Genomic DNA, 16585 nt, shown 5'->3' with positions numbered 1-16585 from the left:
TTCACTTGGTTGATTTGTTTCATCTATAGTTGTCCAGAAGGGCTTGGCACGCTGGGCCGGCACTGGCCCGGTCCGAAAAAGCACGGCTTAGGCCCGGTGCGGCACGGCCTGCCTCGTGCTAGGCACGGCACGGCATCGTGCCCGTGCCTGGGCCTCCACAGCGTCCCGTAGTGCCGGCCCGGGCACGGCATGGTTTTTGGGCCGGCACACGATGCGGCCTGATTATTTTAGATCGTTGGATTTCCTCTGGATGAATCACAACCGTTGGATCACAAAACCTAACTATCTTCCCACACCTCTGAGTTTCCCGTCCACACCGCCGCTCCCTCCGACTCCTTCACGCATTCGCTCTCCCTCACGCGCTTCGCTCCGAGCCCGCCGCTCCTGTTTCTCCACTCCCTCCCGTGGCTTCTCCTTCACTGCAGCGGCTTTGTGGCGAGGCGTGGAGGCGGCGCGGCTCGCCTGACGCAGCGTGGTGGCAGCGAAAAGTGCGTAGTGTAGCACCTCGGTGTTTAGCATGCATTAACATTTTGCAAATCATGAGCATAATCATTATTATGCATTCATAAGCATGACATGAAATATAGAATTGAAACATACTAATGAAACATGTATGTTGCATAGTTTTGTTTTAATAGATTGGATGCTATGTTTGTTTTGCCATGTGTGTACCTTGGTTGATCACTTAGACCACTTAGAAGTAATTAGGATGCAATTTGGAGTAAGGTGTATATTCAAAGTTTTCTCAAATATTGCTTTTGAAAATAATCTTCCAAAATACGGTTTTGAAATTAAATTGACCTTAATTTTGTAATTCAAAATCTAGTGGGAATTAGCCCTAGCTCCTTTTGACAAAGTTGTAGAGAATAAATTTTAGAGCAACTTTTATTTTTGGGCCAAAGTTTGAAACTGATTGAAATTGCTCAAAATTTGCATTTTAATGTAATAGGAATAGAAAATAAATTAAAAAAATTCGATTTGCTTCTTACCAGGCCGCCCGCCCCGCTTCTGGCCCAGCTGACAAAGCTGGCCCGCAGCGCTCGCGCTCCCGCTCCAGCGCCGCGCGCTTCGCCCTGGCCCAGCAGCCGCTTCGCCGGCCCAGGGCCACGCCGTGCCGCTCCCACGCGTGTGACGCGCCCGCGCTCCGACCGCGCCAGGACACGCGAGTCGCGTGGCGGCCATGCGCCGGCGAGATCGCCGCGCGGCACCATCGGCCTGCCTCGTTCCGACCGGCCCGCCTTCAAGTCCCCCTGTCCGAGCCTCCCTCTCCATTCTCGCTCTCTCCCTTTTTCCTCTCACGCGCCAGCAGCAGAGCACGCGCACGCGCTCGCCTCCGCCACCGCCCGCACCAGCGCCTCGCCGGAGTTGGCTCGCCCGGCCACCCCCAGCTCGCCGTCGACCGCTCCGTCTCGCCGAATGCTCCACCTCCACCTCGCGCACACCATGCTCGCGTCCTTTCGCCTTAGTAAGCCTTCACCGTCGGGGAATCGCTCATCGGAGTTGAGCTCCTCCTCACCGGAGGACTCCGCTCCGACACGCTCACCGTTTTGCTCCCCCTATCGCCCCATTTTTGCACTCATCCGGACCCTCTCGGTCTCCCGATGATCGTGCGCCGCTCCCCGCGCCACCCCATGGCCGGAGACGCGCTCCCGCCGGCGAGGTCGCCTCCGTGCTGCCATGCACGCCGGCGAGGTCGCCTCCGTGCACCTCTGGCCATGCCCGTTGCATAGTTGAGTTCGCCTTGAGCCGTAGAGCACGTTGGTCGCCTTCATTGGGCCGGAGACCTCGCCGTCGGCGAGATCTCGGCGGTCCGCCGCCTCCTCTGTCCCGTGTGGCTGCCAGGTGGGGCCTGCCTGACGTGGGAGCCCGCCTGTCTGTCGCTCGGTGTGTGTGTGTGTTCAGATCCGGGTGGATCTAGCGTTTATGCCTCGGTTTTCTAAAAATGGTTTTTAAGAAATGATTTCCAGAAAATATTGTAAAGGCTTCAAAAATCCATAGTTTGCTCATTTTAGCTCCAAATCGAGTGAGACCAATTTTGTTGTGTTTCTTAGAAGTAGATCTACAATATAAAAATGTTGCATGTCGGTTTTGGGATACATTTATATAGGGCTTTAGTTAATTCTTGTAATTGTTGTTTTCTTGGAAAATGCTTAATAAATAGAATATACATCAGAAAAATATGATTCTAATTTGGTTGATCTATTCTTGAGATGTACTTTCTGTGAAAAATATATGCCATGCTTGTTCTATAGAAAAATATGGCTATGTGATTTAGGTGCATTTATTTGCTATTTCTTGTAAAATTGCTAGAGCAAAAAATATGAATAAAACATGTAGGTGAAACTTTTGTACAGTGATTGTATGCTATGTAAATCATGGGGAAAAATACCAAATCTGTTGTTTGACACTTTTCATAGTACAAAGTATTTTCATGCTTAATTATCAACCATAGCTTGTCATTTTTGTGTAGGCTATTTTACTTATCCAAATGCCATGAAATTTTTATGGTAGTCTACTTAGAGTAGTACTATGCTACTGTAATTTTCTCAGATTTTTATGAGCAATAGAAATATATGTTGCTGTTGTAGCCCTAGTTTAAAATGAAATAAAATAATCTTCTTTAATGCATGTTTACTTAATAATGTTTGCTTTGGTGTATCTTTGAAGCATCTTAGCTTGCTGTGGTGACTTGGCATGTTAGTACAGTGGTTGTAGTAGTAGTATAGTAGTACATGTTCTTGGATGATGTTGGCTACCTTGTAGAAGAGCTTTACTTCTACTATGTCCAATAAAGTTAAACATGTTCATCTACATTTCATGCATCATGATCATTACATGTCATCTCTCCGATGCACCTATGCATGAGCACTTATACATCTGCATCATACAGGATCGCAGGAGAAGTTGCTAGTAGCAGTTCAGGAAGAGCAGACCGGGACAGATCCACAAGAAATCTAGGCACAGGAGGTGCCAGAGGAAGAGGAGCAAGGAGAGGACTTGCCCGAGTGCGTGGATCATCAACCTAGTTCGTTCGAACGAGGCAAGCCCCGGAGCATTCTAAGTCTTCTACTTTATAAAAGCAATTCTTTCTATATATGAGTTTATATATTGTTGCATTAAGTTGTAGGAGTTGATTGAAACCGTTAATGCATTTATTACTATCCTTGCCTACCTTATTACCTTTTTACCCTGTTAGGTCGGGATCGAATAACTGCTTAGCCTTGCTTAGACCGGTAGCGATCGGTGATTTACGGTCACCTACATTTATAGGTGGTTACTGGAAGAATTTAGCTATGGAAAGAATGATATCCTAGAATTAACCATGTGTGATGGATAATTGGAGACCGGACGAAAAAGTTAGAGGCAATCAGACAGGGTTTTAGGGTGCTGTTAGTTTTTCGTCTGTGTCGATTAAGGACCGATCATTGCTCGTCTCTCTTGTCATGTTGAACGTATGCCTCACATTTAGCTGGCCGAATAAAGTACCTTTCGACCGCGAAGCTAGTGACACTATTCGAGCCGGGATAAACTCGGATTGGCAGACTGGTGCTGAAGGAGGTATGATGGGGACGCGAAGAGTGAGCCCAAGGTGCGTCCTGGCTGTCGGGCGGTCCCTGGGTAGTGCGGTCCATGGCTATTATTCCGCAGCTACTTGGAAAGTGTCATTAGTGATCTGTAGCTCACTTGATCGGTGAGTGTGTTTTGTGTGAGGAATAAATCACCAGCTGGTTAGGAATCGATTCGAATTGCCATCGCTCCTGGATAGTGAGCACTTGACTCGAGCTACAGCATCGTAGTAATTATGATGGAACACTGATGGTTATCTGGATGGTATAGGATATGCTAAATCTAAGTTGGTAACTGGATGTTATTGGTTAATCAAGTGATTGCTATAGTATAGGTGCTTACCTAGATGGATAGGTCATAATAAAGATGATGCAAAGTACTTAAAATGGTTTCTTCAGGATAGCTTATGTTTTTCGCAAACGAGTCAGCTAGCCCACTAAAGAAAGTCTTGCATAATCCTTGGTGTCACTTTATTTTGGTTTAAGACGGGTAAGTCTAGCTGAGTACCTTCTCGTACTTAGGGCGTTGTTACCATTGTTGTTGCAGATGGTCAAATATACTACGGCTATTGCATTAACTGCCTGTACCCGGCGATGGGTGACAACTAGGACCAAGGGCAATGGTCACTCCGTATCTCTCATCTGATGCTTTTGTTGGAGATGACTACCTACTGGCACTGTATCTGAACCAAAAGTGTGTGTAGCTTTAAAACTATTTGCTTCCGCTATTTCAGTTTGAACTTGGGTTGTAATAACTTTATGTTCTAAACTCCAATGTATCCGACTGTCATTACGAACTTTATATAACATGGGATGGTGATTGCTAAACTTGTACAATCTTGGTTTGTATGTCGATTGGTTTGAAATCCTTCGTGGTTTCACGGACTACCGGGTTATATGGGCTTAAGTTTGCTAAATTATCTGCTTCGGCGGAAGATTTCCTTACTTAATCTCGTATAATTGGTCGGTTCTGTTACACGTAGCGGCGGGATCTGCAGCGGCGTCGAGCTCGCGGCAACGGCGCCGCGCTGAGCGGAGGCTGCATGGGGCTCGCGGTGGTGCGGCATGACGCGGCGATGGCATGGGGCGTACAGTGGCGTGGCGCACGGCGACGGTGCACCGAGCCAGGGCCGGCACAGGCACTAGGGGCCGTCGTGCCCAGCAGCACGGCACGGCATGGCACGGTTCAACGGGCGTAGTGTCGTGCCTATGCCGCGACCTTGGCACAGCGACATGATACGGCACGGCACGGCATGCCTGGGCGGCCCGTTTGGACAACTATAGTTTCATCCCATAATTGTATTGGCTCTGATGAGTTTAGCATTGTTTATGGACTGGCCACTCCACTCAATTTGCCATAAAACACCACCCATGACTCTTCCTACTTCCATACCTTAAACTATAATATCCTCCCTCCCTCCTTTTAGACTGTTCCTATTGTATGTAGTACGATGTACGAACCGTCCTTTGTTTATCCTTAGCTTCTGGTTTGCTTTCAAGGTTGAATTTTTGTTTAAAAACCCAAACAAATATCTCCACTCACCGGTTCATCCATTAAGGGAAGGCAACCCTCCCAAATTTTCTCAGAGGATTCGAATGGTTACTCATAATTACCAAGTGGTTTGAGCCTGAGGGAAGGCCACCTTTAAACTTGAAGTGGATTTTACAACAGTATGTCGAAGCTAGGAATTTCTGTCAGAATCAATGGGCAGCTAGGATATATAGAGAAAAGAATGTTTCACATAATCCCTTTTTTGTAATTACTCATTGTAAAATGTTGCGCCATAGTGGTACCTTTACCGGAATGTGAAGATTATAATTTTGCCTTCTTTTTTATTGAAAAAAATAATTTTGGCCCCTTTCGTTCTATGATGTTTTGCTTCTGCTTATGTTTCTTGTCTCATTTGAGACCCTGTGGACTTGCAGTGGTGAGTGTCCGTTTACCGCGTTGCATTTGCCTTTGAAGCCTCTGATTTATTTCCTGAATTTCTCGGTTTGGAGGGAAGCCTTATTTCCTGGTCCCTGGCTGTGGCGTACAATTTGTATTTCTTTGTTTGGTGGGAAGCCTCCGATTGGATCCTTATTACTGGTGTTTGGATGCATGTTTGTGGAACTTAGCTAGGACAAGTCGTAGCTGAGTATATGTCATTCAGCCTGTGTTTGGCTGTTTAGAAGTTAGCGTGTTTGAGATAGAAATGGGGGAATAACAGGCGCCCAGACTTTCGTTCCTAAGCCCGCGTCTGGACGCAGCTCCGTTGCACCCTATCCCGTCCCCCGCTTAATAGAGCGTCTGCCGCGCTCGTGTAAAAGGGGAGGCCGCCCGCTGCGCCTGTGTCACCTGCGGCGTGGCTTGTAGCAAGCTGCTCATTCTCCATAGCCAGGTTCTACATCTCCTCTGTTTTGCCACAAGCTTTTGGTCTAGGACCTTCGAGCGGGGTCAGCGGAGGCAACATGTCGTACCGGGATGGGCCGCGTGCGCTAGCGCGGACGTGACCCTGTGCGTCCTCTGGTAGAGTGCTGCCGCCAGCTTATCAGTCGATGTCGCCATAGCTCCTGCGCTAGTTCTCTCTTCCTCGCTCAATAGCTCTACATTGAGATCTACTTTTGCAACACTCAGATAAAACAATTGCAACATGTGTCTCAAAAAGATGAAACATTTAAAACATACACTCACAACATAGCCATTGCAAACATATGCAACATCCAGATAAAATATTTTGAACAAATGCTTGTAACATGCCTCTGAAACACTTTGCAACATATGTAACATGTGCAACATCCTCGATTTATTTTTGCAACATCCATAAGAAACAATTGCAACATACCTTTAAAACTACTGAAACACCTAAAACATACATTTACAACGTATGGGAGGGAGGCCAGGGCTAGTCGATTCCGGTCGTTAGGGTGGGAGCCAGTGGCGAGCATCCGGCTACGCTAGTGGGTGTCCTTAGCTCAGTTGGGACGACCCGAGGCGACCCGACACGCGCCCACAGCGGCCATCGGCAGGGCGGCTACAGCGAGGCATCCCGGTGGTGTTAGGGGTAGGGAAGAGGCCTGGGAGGTGCTATGCTCAGTGGGCGCGAGATAGAGAGTGAGAGATGGGGAGCAGAGGCAATGCACGCGTGCAGCCACGCAAGATGGGGGCACGGCGAGGGATGGTTGTGTGACGCGCGGGTCGAATCTACACGGTCCGGTCACGCGACGAGCGGGACGATCGACGGGAGGCAGCAGTACTGTTGCGGGCGAGGCGCAGGTAGGAGCAAGCAGCGCGGGCGGAAGCGGCAAGGCGGAGTGTGGTGTGCGGCGTCTGCACGGACGGCCGCCCGCGAGGAAGCATTATCGTAGAGATGGAGATTGAGATTGGTACAATGGCGAGTACTACTGTCTGTAACTCAATTCCGATTCCACATATCCACGCGTTGTACTTCTACATTTATTTCTACAGCTATCTCGGATTGACGTTGCAATTCTACACCTACTACTCTGATTGTTGTGTTTGTGTGCTACACCTATCTCGGATTGACGTTGTACTTCTATAGCTAATTTGATTGCTGTGTGCAATGTGCTACCACCGCACAAGTGATTGTGCACAGTTTAGCCGGTTTATATATTCCTTCTGCCCATCTGCCTGGCAACCTTAATCGCCACCTGCTTTTTGGGCTGCACTTGAATCCTGAGCCCATGGTTGTCCTCAGCCCAAGCCACAACAGATAATGTCCAAATGCCTTCTAGTTCGGCGGCCTAGTTTCAATCCTGCGCAACACAGTTGGTCAGCTGCAGAACGCAGAGTCCTCCCTCTCTGAAAAAAACGGCACGAAGGTGGCGTTTGGTTAGCCATGGGGAATGGGTTTGGGTTACGAGGATAGAAAAGATGGTGTGGGTTAGGGATGAGGATACAAGATTGTCAGCCTGTTCGTTTCATCGTAAACGATCATGGATTATTTACTGCTAGCTAGTTTGGCTGGTTTAGTGTGAGAAAAAAATACTGTTCCAACTTATAATCCACGATCATATACGATCGTATAAGACCAGCCGAATAGTGTGGGTATCCATTTCGCTTTCTCTTGGATTCGGATGAGTTATGTGGTGGGGCCCACAAAATAAAAAAAAACAGAAAAAAAAGTCTTTCTTCTACCTCGTGAGATTGCTGCGCTCAGTTCCAGGCATCCAGCTTCGTCAGATCCAATCATGAAGGCACACAGTGCTAGCAGCTCCCTGCCGACGGCTCACCCCACGTGGGCGGCTCATGAGAAGCGAGCGGCTCTTCCGTAGCTGCGGCCACCGGCGCGTGCACTGCTTCCGTGCCTCCGAAGGTCGCCGCATGCGAGGCTCCACGAGACGGCGGCGGCGGTGCCTCGCGCGCTTGGCGAGGCAGCTACGGCCGGCGGAGCAGATGGAGGCGGTGCAACGCGAAGCGACGGTTCTCTGCTCCGCCTCGCCTTCAAGCTCCCTCCCTAGCTCGAGCCCGCGCGTGCCGCACTGCTCCCAATGACAAGGAAGACGACGCAGAAGCCATATCCCGTTCGTAACCCACCCCTCCCAGCGGGATAGTTTTGGTGGGATATGAGGCTCTAGTTTTTCAAACCCAAACCCACTGTATTTCCCAATCCATAAAACCAAACATGGGTTATGAGGTCATGGTTATGATATCCCTTTCCCACCCTTCTTATCCCATGAACAAAACGCCACCGAAAGGAATGTTTGAAAGCTTGTACGTTGGAGAGTCGCTCATGGCATCATCACGTGCTGTTCGTCGTCAGCTAAATGTTTGAAAGCTTGTCGACGTTTAATATGATACTCTTCTCCGTATCAAAATAACTGCACATCTTAGTTAACTAAAAGAGACATTTTCATGATAAGCATTTCAGAAGATACAACTGTTATTGATTTTTTAAATAGATCTATTCAAATTTAAAAAGGACTAACTAACAAAAAAGTAAAGATGTGTTTATTTTTTTCTTTTGATCTCAAATATGTGCTTATTTTGGTATATGGAGGAGTACACAGTTCCTCTTCCTGCACGAAATAGGAGGAGCAGTGCATTTCTGCTACCATGTCAATGTCACACTTTCCCTGTATTCTTTCGGTGTGAGCGTGACGCAACTGTCGCACCACTGTGGTACACCGTACACCTACGTCATGTTCGCTCCATTATTGACGTGGCTTATAAGCCTACTGAGGTTGTTTTGTTGTGAGCGAAAAATATTATATCATGACTGATAAGCATGGATAATGTGTTCAAACGAACAGGATGGTAGTTAGTGACAGACGTCAGTTCATTCTCAAGTGTGCCCACTTTGCAGAACTCAGAGTGTCTGATGATCCTATCGGTGGCTGCATCTTGACCGATCTATGCGCAAAATACTATTCCAGTTAATTTATTGTGGGTGAAAAACACTGATCCGAATAAAAAAATAAGATGAGAAAGACGGATTATAAGAGAAGCGAGCATGACCTTTGTCCAGCACTCCGGTGTAGTACTGTATTGCCTATCAGTCAGATTGACGGCTCTGAAAATTCAAAGCGAGGCACAAAAAACTCACTGAATTTTGAGCGTTTGAGTTTTGACCGATTTTATTTCAGTAGTACTAGTAGAGGAGTAGTAAGCCTCTGGAAATTCGATTTTGTGTTGGATGAGTGGAGGACAGTACGTTGTCCTCCTCCTACTTTTCTGTCATGTAACAGATGCAAGCTAGCTGCCGGCCTGTTGCGTCCAGAGTTTCTGTGATCGAAAGCATTCGCGACAGGCTGCGGTCCACGCACTGCACCGCACTGCACTGCATGCAGTGATGATAGGATGGCGGGAGTAGACGGCGATGTCCTTTGGAGCACGCGTGCATGGCTGATCATCGACTCGGAGCGAGAGAAAGCGAGCTGGGCACCCAGGGCGGCAATGCCGATGGCGGAGGAGTGGATTTCAACGAAAGCGAGAGGGCGAGCGCAGGTGCGTACTGCGCACACATGCTTTCTTTCACGGGGCCCGGCCTGCGCCCGCGTGGCCGCGTCTCCAAGTGGCTGGCGATCCCCCATGGTCATGGTCGTGTGGCGCCGTTCGTGTCAAAACTCAGAAGCCTCAAAAACGGCGCAGCCGACGTGACGGCTGAGTCAAGCGGGGAATCGGTCGAGCGAACCGTCTAATCACCCGACCGAAGAGATGCGCCCTATTAATCGCATGATCGCTCGCTCGCCTGCCTCTTTGGCTCCATTTGTTCGTGTTCTGTGTACGCTCCATCACCTCCTCCTCCATACTTTCATGTTCATCCCGCAAGGCCGCAATCAATTGCCTACAGAGTGTAGTACCAGTAACTGCGAGAGCACTGCGAACAGGCACAGCACGTTTTCTTCTCGGGACATGCTTGGTACTACAGGAAGCTGGCGAAAAAAACGGTGACTGATGCGGGTCTTTTATTAGGCCCTGCCTGCTGTCTGCTCCGGTGGGCCGAGATGGGCTAGGCTTTCAGCTGCACAGAGCACACCATCCCTTTCTCGGCCCGAACCAGCCCCTACAGGGCGCCGGGGAATTGCAACCAACGGCACAGTGCTGCAGCGTCGCGTTGCTATCCATCGCGCTCGCCAACCAACAGTCCAACACACACCCCACACTGCAACAGCGGCCAGCCGGCCAGAACGGAGTATCGACTTCGAGTGGCCTTTTCCCAAAGGCTGCACACGCAGGCAGCGCGCGCACCCAACCCGACGCTATCCGGCGCTGTGCTGCTGCCTTTAGTTCGCGCCCGTCTTTGCGCCGGGCTAGCCAGCCACCCGCTCTCTTTCTCCCGTGCCCGGTGCGCGCCCGCCCCACTTTCGTGAAAGATCTGCTCCTGCAGCTTTGCCCTCTGCTTTTATTCCTCCTGGAAAACCTCGATCTGTCCGCTGCGGGCGGCGCCACAGGGAGCGAAGCGGCGGAGCCGGCCCCGGCCGGCCTCGACGTCGTGCAGTCGTTTTCGCCCGGGCGAGTGCGCGACGGGCTCGGCTAGACGTTGGAACGGCCAGGCACCGGGGGCAGCGGCGTAAAGGCGCGCGGAAGAGTCCCCGTTCCGCTCCCCGGGGCGCATCGGAGAGGCAAAAAATGGGGTGCTTGGCCGTTTTCGTGCATGGCGAGATGGGCAACGAAAGCGGCTAGCGTAGTGGGAGTGGCCTGCCTGGCACAGTGTCCAATGGCCTTCGGAATTACTTCCAGGATCCCAGTCATCTGACCTGCACCTGCCCTATCCGAATCTGCTCAGGCCAGCTGATGAGGCCTGACAGAACGGCTCCCGATCGTACCTGACTACTCACATCTCTATGCATCTCATCAAAACGAACCATCTGGTTGGTTCAGCCGCACTCGAACATTCTTCAATTTGGCGTAAAGGCGCGCGGAAGAGTCCCCGTTCCGCTCCCCGGGGCGCATCGGAGAGGCAAAAAAATGGGGTGCTTGGCCGTTTTCGTGCATGGCGAGATGGGCAACGAAAGCGGCTAGCTAGCACTGGTAGTGGGAGTGGCCTGCCTGGCACAGTGTCCAATGGCCTTTGGAATTACTCCCTCCGTCCCAGATTAAATGGACGTCTCGAGTTCAATTTTTTTTTCTAATTTAATTCATCACATAGGTCTCCGGTCCTAACATGACGGACAGAGCTGCAGTACCAGATGGGTGTCTTATTATAGGGGTAGTTCTGTCATTTTGCATATGTTTTAAGTTGCCTCTTTGAAATCTAGATGTGTTTTTATTTTGGGACGAATGGAGTAGGATCCCCGTCATCCGACCTGCACCTGCCCTATCCGAATCTGCTCAGGCCAGCTGATGAGGCCTTTGGTGGGTGGGTGTGTGTGGGTGGGGGTGGGGGTACTCACATCTCTATGCATCTCATCGAAAGATGGAGTACGTTGTACTACTACGAACCATCTGGCCGTTTCGCTAAAAAATAAGCAGAAAATACTGTTCCGGCTAAAAATATAAGTTAAAAAAGACGGATTATAAGTGAAGCGAACACCCGATTGTAGGTGACTACTCACATCTCTATGCATCTCATCAAAAGATGGAGTATGTTGTACTACTACAAACCATCTAGCCGTTTCGCTGAAAAAATAAGCCAAAACACTGTTTCGACGGAACAAAGCTAAGAAGTAGGCTGAATGGAAAAAGGATAGGGACAAGGGCGGTCGTCGCTTGGCGCGAAGGCTGCTTGTTCGGTACGGTACTAAAGGTCCTCGGACTTCCAGGCAGTTTTTCTCTTGGGCTACTGTGAACCCTTGGATCTCGCCAATACAGCCTCCTATGGTTTTCGTTACTGAGATATCTTTTCTTTTTTCCTAGTGATTTTTGGGTAATCAGCTCCCATGCTGCAAATAGTCAAATCTGAACCTTGTCGCTCTTCTTTCCTCGTGGGCAGGAAGCACACCAGCTGCGTGCGTTGCGTGATTCCACTGTGTTTTTTTTTTGCACTTGACTGGGCGGACAGTTGACCGGAAAAAATAAGTTGAAAAAAACGGATTATAAAAAAAACAAACAGGGCCGGCAAGTAGAACACGATTGTTGTTGCTAGACAGGACTTACTGTGAATAATACTAGTATAATCAAGATCGATCAGAAGGCGTGCCGTGCCGAGGGATTTTAACTGTAATCGGCTCCGTTCTCGAAGCCGGTCGTCACTCGTCATGATCGTTCTGGGATGGAAAGGCTGCCCGTGCAAGCGCAAGACCCCCAACGCACAAGAAGGCTGCGTGGTCCGTACAGAAGTGACGCGCTCGATGCGCCTCTTTGACCGGCTTCCTTCCGCGCGGGATGCGTGTGCACGCAACACGGGGCTATAAACAAACAGCATCGTGTACCTGCGGCGGACCGTGGTTGCCCCCCTCGCCTGCAACAAAATTCGCGCCGGAAGAAAGAAGAAGGCGCAGCCAACACCTTTGCTGCTCCCAGCTCTCCCTGACCCTGTTGCAGCTGCAGTGGGAATCTCCTTTCCTTTCTTTGCGAGAGATGCGATGCGCCTTGGGATCAGGGAACGAGCATTGCTGGGCTGGGACAACCTGCTACAGTGCTACTGCTAATTAACTAGCTCGCCCAACCGTTTTGAATAGATTCTTCGCTGGATCGACTCCCCCGCGGTAGTGTAGTGCGTAGCCGTTTGCATCAGCTGCCTTTAGCTTCTTTTGATCCTCTACTCTAAATAACCGAACAAAATAAAGACAGCGCGGGTTGTCGCCAACCAAATGCATGATTGCCTTTACACCGGTGGATTACCGCGGTGCCGGCAAAACATGTGGAGGTGGAACGGAAAGGCATCATGGCGAGACCGTGTCACAACAATGGCGTGTCGCTTGCAGCAGGCACACACCGGCCGGGCATGTACTAGTAATGTTATACTTTGTCCAAGCAGCAAGCCAACTAGCTTAGCTGCTAGCGGTGGTCAAGCAAGCAACCTACCCATGTCATCCGAATGGACAATCAAAGGTCTGTCTGTGACCTCAGGGTGTGGCCGTGGCAACGCAGCAGATAGCACTCCTGCTCCTATTTCTGAATTCTGAACCCTGTTCACTGTGTTCAGTGATCATGCTATTGTGCCCATGCTGTGTCTGTCCGACGACTGTCCCCTCGGCCATTCGTGGATGCAGCGCCAGCAGCCGGCAGGGGCAAATGACGATGCCCGTCCCTCGATGCCATGGCAACAACCTGCTTTCTTTTTTGTGTGTGTTGTGTTCTCAAGAAACTATCATACAGCCACCGCAACCTCAACCGCTTTAGTTTTTCCCTTTAGCTTTTTCTGCGCTCGGGCCTAACGTTGCCATGCCAACGCTTCTTTTCGCAAAGCCTCTCGAGGGGCTATGCAGATCAAACTTGATCGAGTGCACCATGCCGTATTGCCAAAGGCAGCGTTTTTAAGCCCCCATCTGAAACCTTCAATGACTATGAGAAAGGGAGCAGTGTTCGTCGTCCATACCATTTCTAGACCTTGACGTCTGACTGTGTAATGCAGAAGATTTAATTCGAGCATTCATAAATGCTAATTGAATTTAGAGTTAAATATTTGATGCATGTGCCCCCATACCCCAGCTACAGCAATCACGAAGGTTGAACATGCTAGACTACCAATCCGGCAATCCGTGCTAGTACTATAGCATCTATAGTATTTTTGAGGCAACTGTTACAAATTTTTCCTAAATAGATGTACAGCTCACCGCTTATCAAAATTGCTTATATTTGCTCTGCAGTTTGTGCATAGGCTACTTAGGATTCATATATACTGGGTTACACAAGGTTATTTTTAGTAATGTTAGAGACTAATTTAGATGCAAATTTATGAGTTTGCTTTAGATTATTTTTTATGACATGGGTGGGAGTATCTGCTTCCGGTGTTTTTTTTTATTTTCGTAATAGCAATGACTAGTATTTAAAAAATAAAATAGATCAAATTGTTGCAATTGTTGATGACGGATATAGTCTACTGAATTAATCAGTGCCAAAACTAAAGCAAAATAGAGGTATGTTTTTGTCTCGTGGGTGTATAGACATGCGCGACGTACATATGTCTGAAAATTTAGACATACTTCCTCTGTCTCAAATTATAAGACGTTTTGGCATTTCTAAATTCATAATTTTTGCTATGTATCTAGACATAATATATATCTAAGTGCATTTACAACCCCTAGTTTTAATCTAGCTTCGTCACTGGAATCTATGGAATGATGTTTTTTTTATTTGTGTGAGGATTTAAAGACTACAATTTTTTTTTCTAATGCGTCTTGCAAGGACTAACGTAGATACTTCAAAAAGCACTTTGCAATTGTTAATGTGGTAGTCAGAGTATACAGAATCAACAGTCATATCATTATGAGTTTTTCTATGATCTTTGTTTTTTCTAGAGATGTTTGGTTATTAGTCACTATTTGTCACGGTTGAGGTTAGATAAGTTTAGCCAACTTTAGCTACTATTTAGGGCTTGTTCGAATCCATTAACAGTAAATACTATAGCAAGCTAATAGCTAATAGTTGCTAAATTTTTAACAAGTGCCCATTTAAATCCACCCGCTAATGGGTACTTGGATAGCGAATTCAAAGAGCATATAAACTATTATCACCTATTAGCAACACAAAACTAGCTAATAGAACTAATAGCTAGCATCTCCGTAGCTAATAATTATCAGATTTATTAGGAGGTATGTTTGGATCTATCAATGCTCATTTTATCTGCTAATTTTAACTGCTATGTTTCGATCTATTAATGCTAATTTTATTTGCTAATGGATCCAAGCAGACCCTTAGTTATCACCACAATGTGTAGCATGATTCTGTTGTATTAAATTAGATCTTGCACACCATAAGACCATTCTTAATAGAGAGCTTTATGGTGTTGTTTCTATATCGTATACTACCTTCATCCCAAAAAGAATGCAACTATGAATTGCATGCCTCGTAGAATGGTTCAGGTTTGATCAAGTTTCTAGTGAGTGATATTCATATTTATAGCTTCAAATTAATTTATTATAAAAATACATTTTGTAATTAATCCAATAGTATTTATTTAGTAGCATAAATATTGATACTTTTTTATTTATAATTGGTTAAACTTAAGGTACTAAAATGTGACATTGTGCTAGAATTGCATTCTTTCTGGGACGGAGGGAGTAAAATGAAATGAAAAACATGAATGAAACATCCATTCTCAATGCATAGTTTCTTTCTATAGCATAGACATTTAATTGCATAACTCATATAGAGTTGGTAATTATGTCAAGAGAGTTTCATGTCACTTCTTCTCTTTTGTTAAGAACTTTGTCATGTTATAAAAACACCTATGTAACATCCTGTTAAATACAAATAAAATTCAAGTGAAACTTTCTCCACTTTTCGCTGAGACTTGCCCAACTCCGAACAACTTACATACACAGAGATCCGCTGTTAGCCTCATACTTCGAGATATATTCAGCGCCAGCAGGAGGTTCGATGAGTTTACCTTTATCTTTGCTAATAGATCTTGTAATAGGGTAGCTCATGAATGTGCTAGACAAGTCTCTTGTAACAATGTATTTTGGACATATGCGACAGTGGGAACCAAACATTCATAGAGGCCAAGAGAGGAATCCCCCACCACAACGGTGGCTGAAGTCGTGACTCGGGGGCACCCCGCCGCCAGCGCCCAAGCTCCCCCCCCCCCCCTCCGCGCCTCCCCTCTGGCCGCCGTCGCCGCCCTCCGGCGTGCGGCAGCGGCGGCCAGCGGCAGCCTCGAAAAAAGGGGTCTGTCCGCACCTCCTCTCCCTCCCCGTTTCTCCTCCTTCTCCACCCCCTCCACCTTCTTCTCTGGCGACGTTCGGTGGCGGCCTGTCGGATCTGGGGGTCCCCAATGGCCAGATCTGGGCCCCCAGTGGTCGGATCTGAGTCCTTGGCGGCGGCTTGCCGTGGTGGCAGCGGAGGGGCTGGCCGGGGTGACGGCTACCCACGGCCGGGGTGCCTGCAACCATGGGGGCATGCGGCAGCTAGCTGGGCGCTACGGCTGCCCGCCCAAGCCACCCCGTGGTGGCCCCAACTGGTCGGTGACGGCGAGCGGCGGCTGCACGGCCGGCCGGAACTGGCCGGGCCATGGTCGGCTTTGCGCCCCTAGGGCGGCTGCGCCAGGGGAGTCCGGGGTGGTGGCTGCCTGCGGCTTCGGGTGGCGGGCGGCCTGGGCCGTGGACGACCGTCCCACCTTGCAGCCCACTGCCTTTCGTGGAATACGGGGGCCGGTGGCCGGGGCCAAGGGACACCCCATCGACCGTGGTCGAACAAGCTCCTGGGTGAAAACCCTGCCCGGCTTCTTGCTTAGGGCCGGCGGTGGTGGCGCAGCCTGCGTCATCCACCTTCCTGAAGGCGTCGTCGAAGGATCAGTTCATCGCGCAGATCGTTGGGGCCGGTTCTAGGACGAAAGTCCTTCTTGTGCCCTCTTCAACGTTGTTGGCGTCTGTGGACGTCATTCCCTTTTTGGAGGCTTCGTTGTTGGCCACCATCCGTCGATGCCGCTCCGAGCGTGTACTGTGCATGCCGTGCTTCAGCTTCCTCTTCG

The sequence above is a fragment of the Miscanthus floridulus genome, chromosome 8 (genome assembly GCF_019320115.1).
Source record: "Miscanthus floridulus cultivar M001 chromosome 8, ASM1932011v1, whole genome shotgun sequence".
Taxonomy (NCBI): Eukaryota; Viridiplantae; Streptophyta; class Magnoliopsida; order Poales; family Poaceae; genus Miscanthus; species Miscanthus floridulus.
This window is presented reverse-complemented; position numbering follows the sequence as displayed.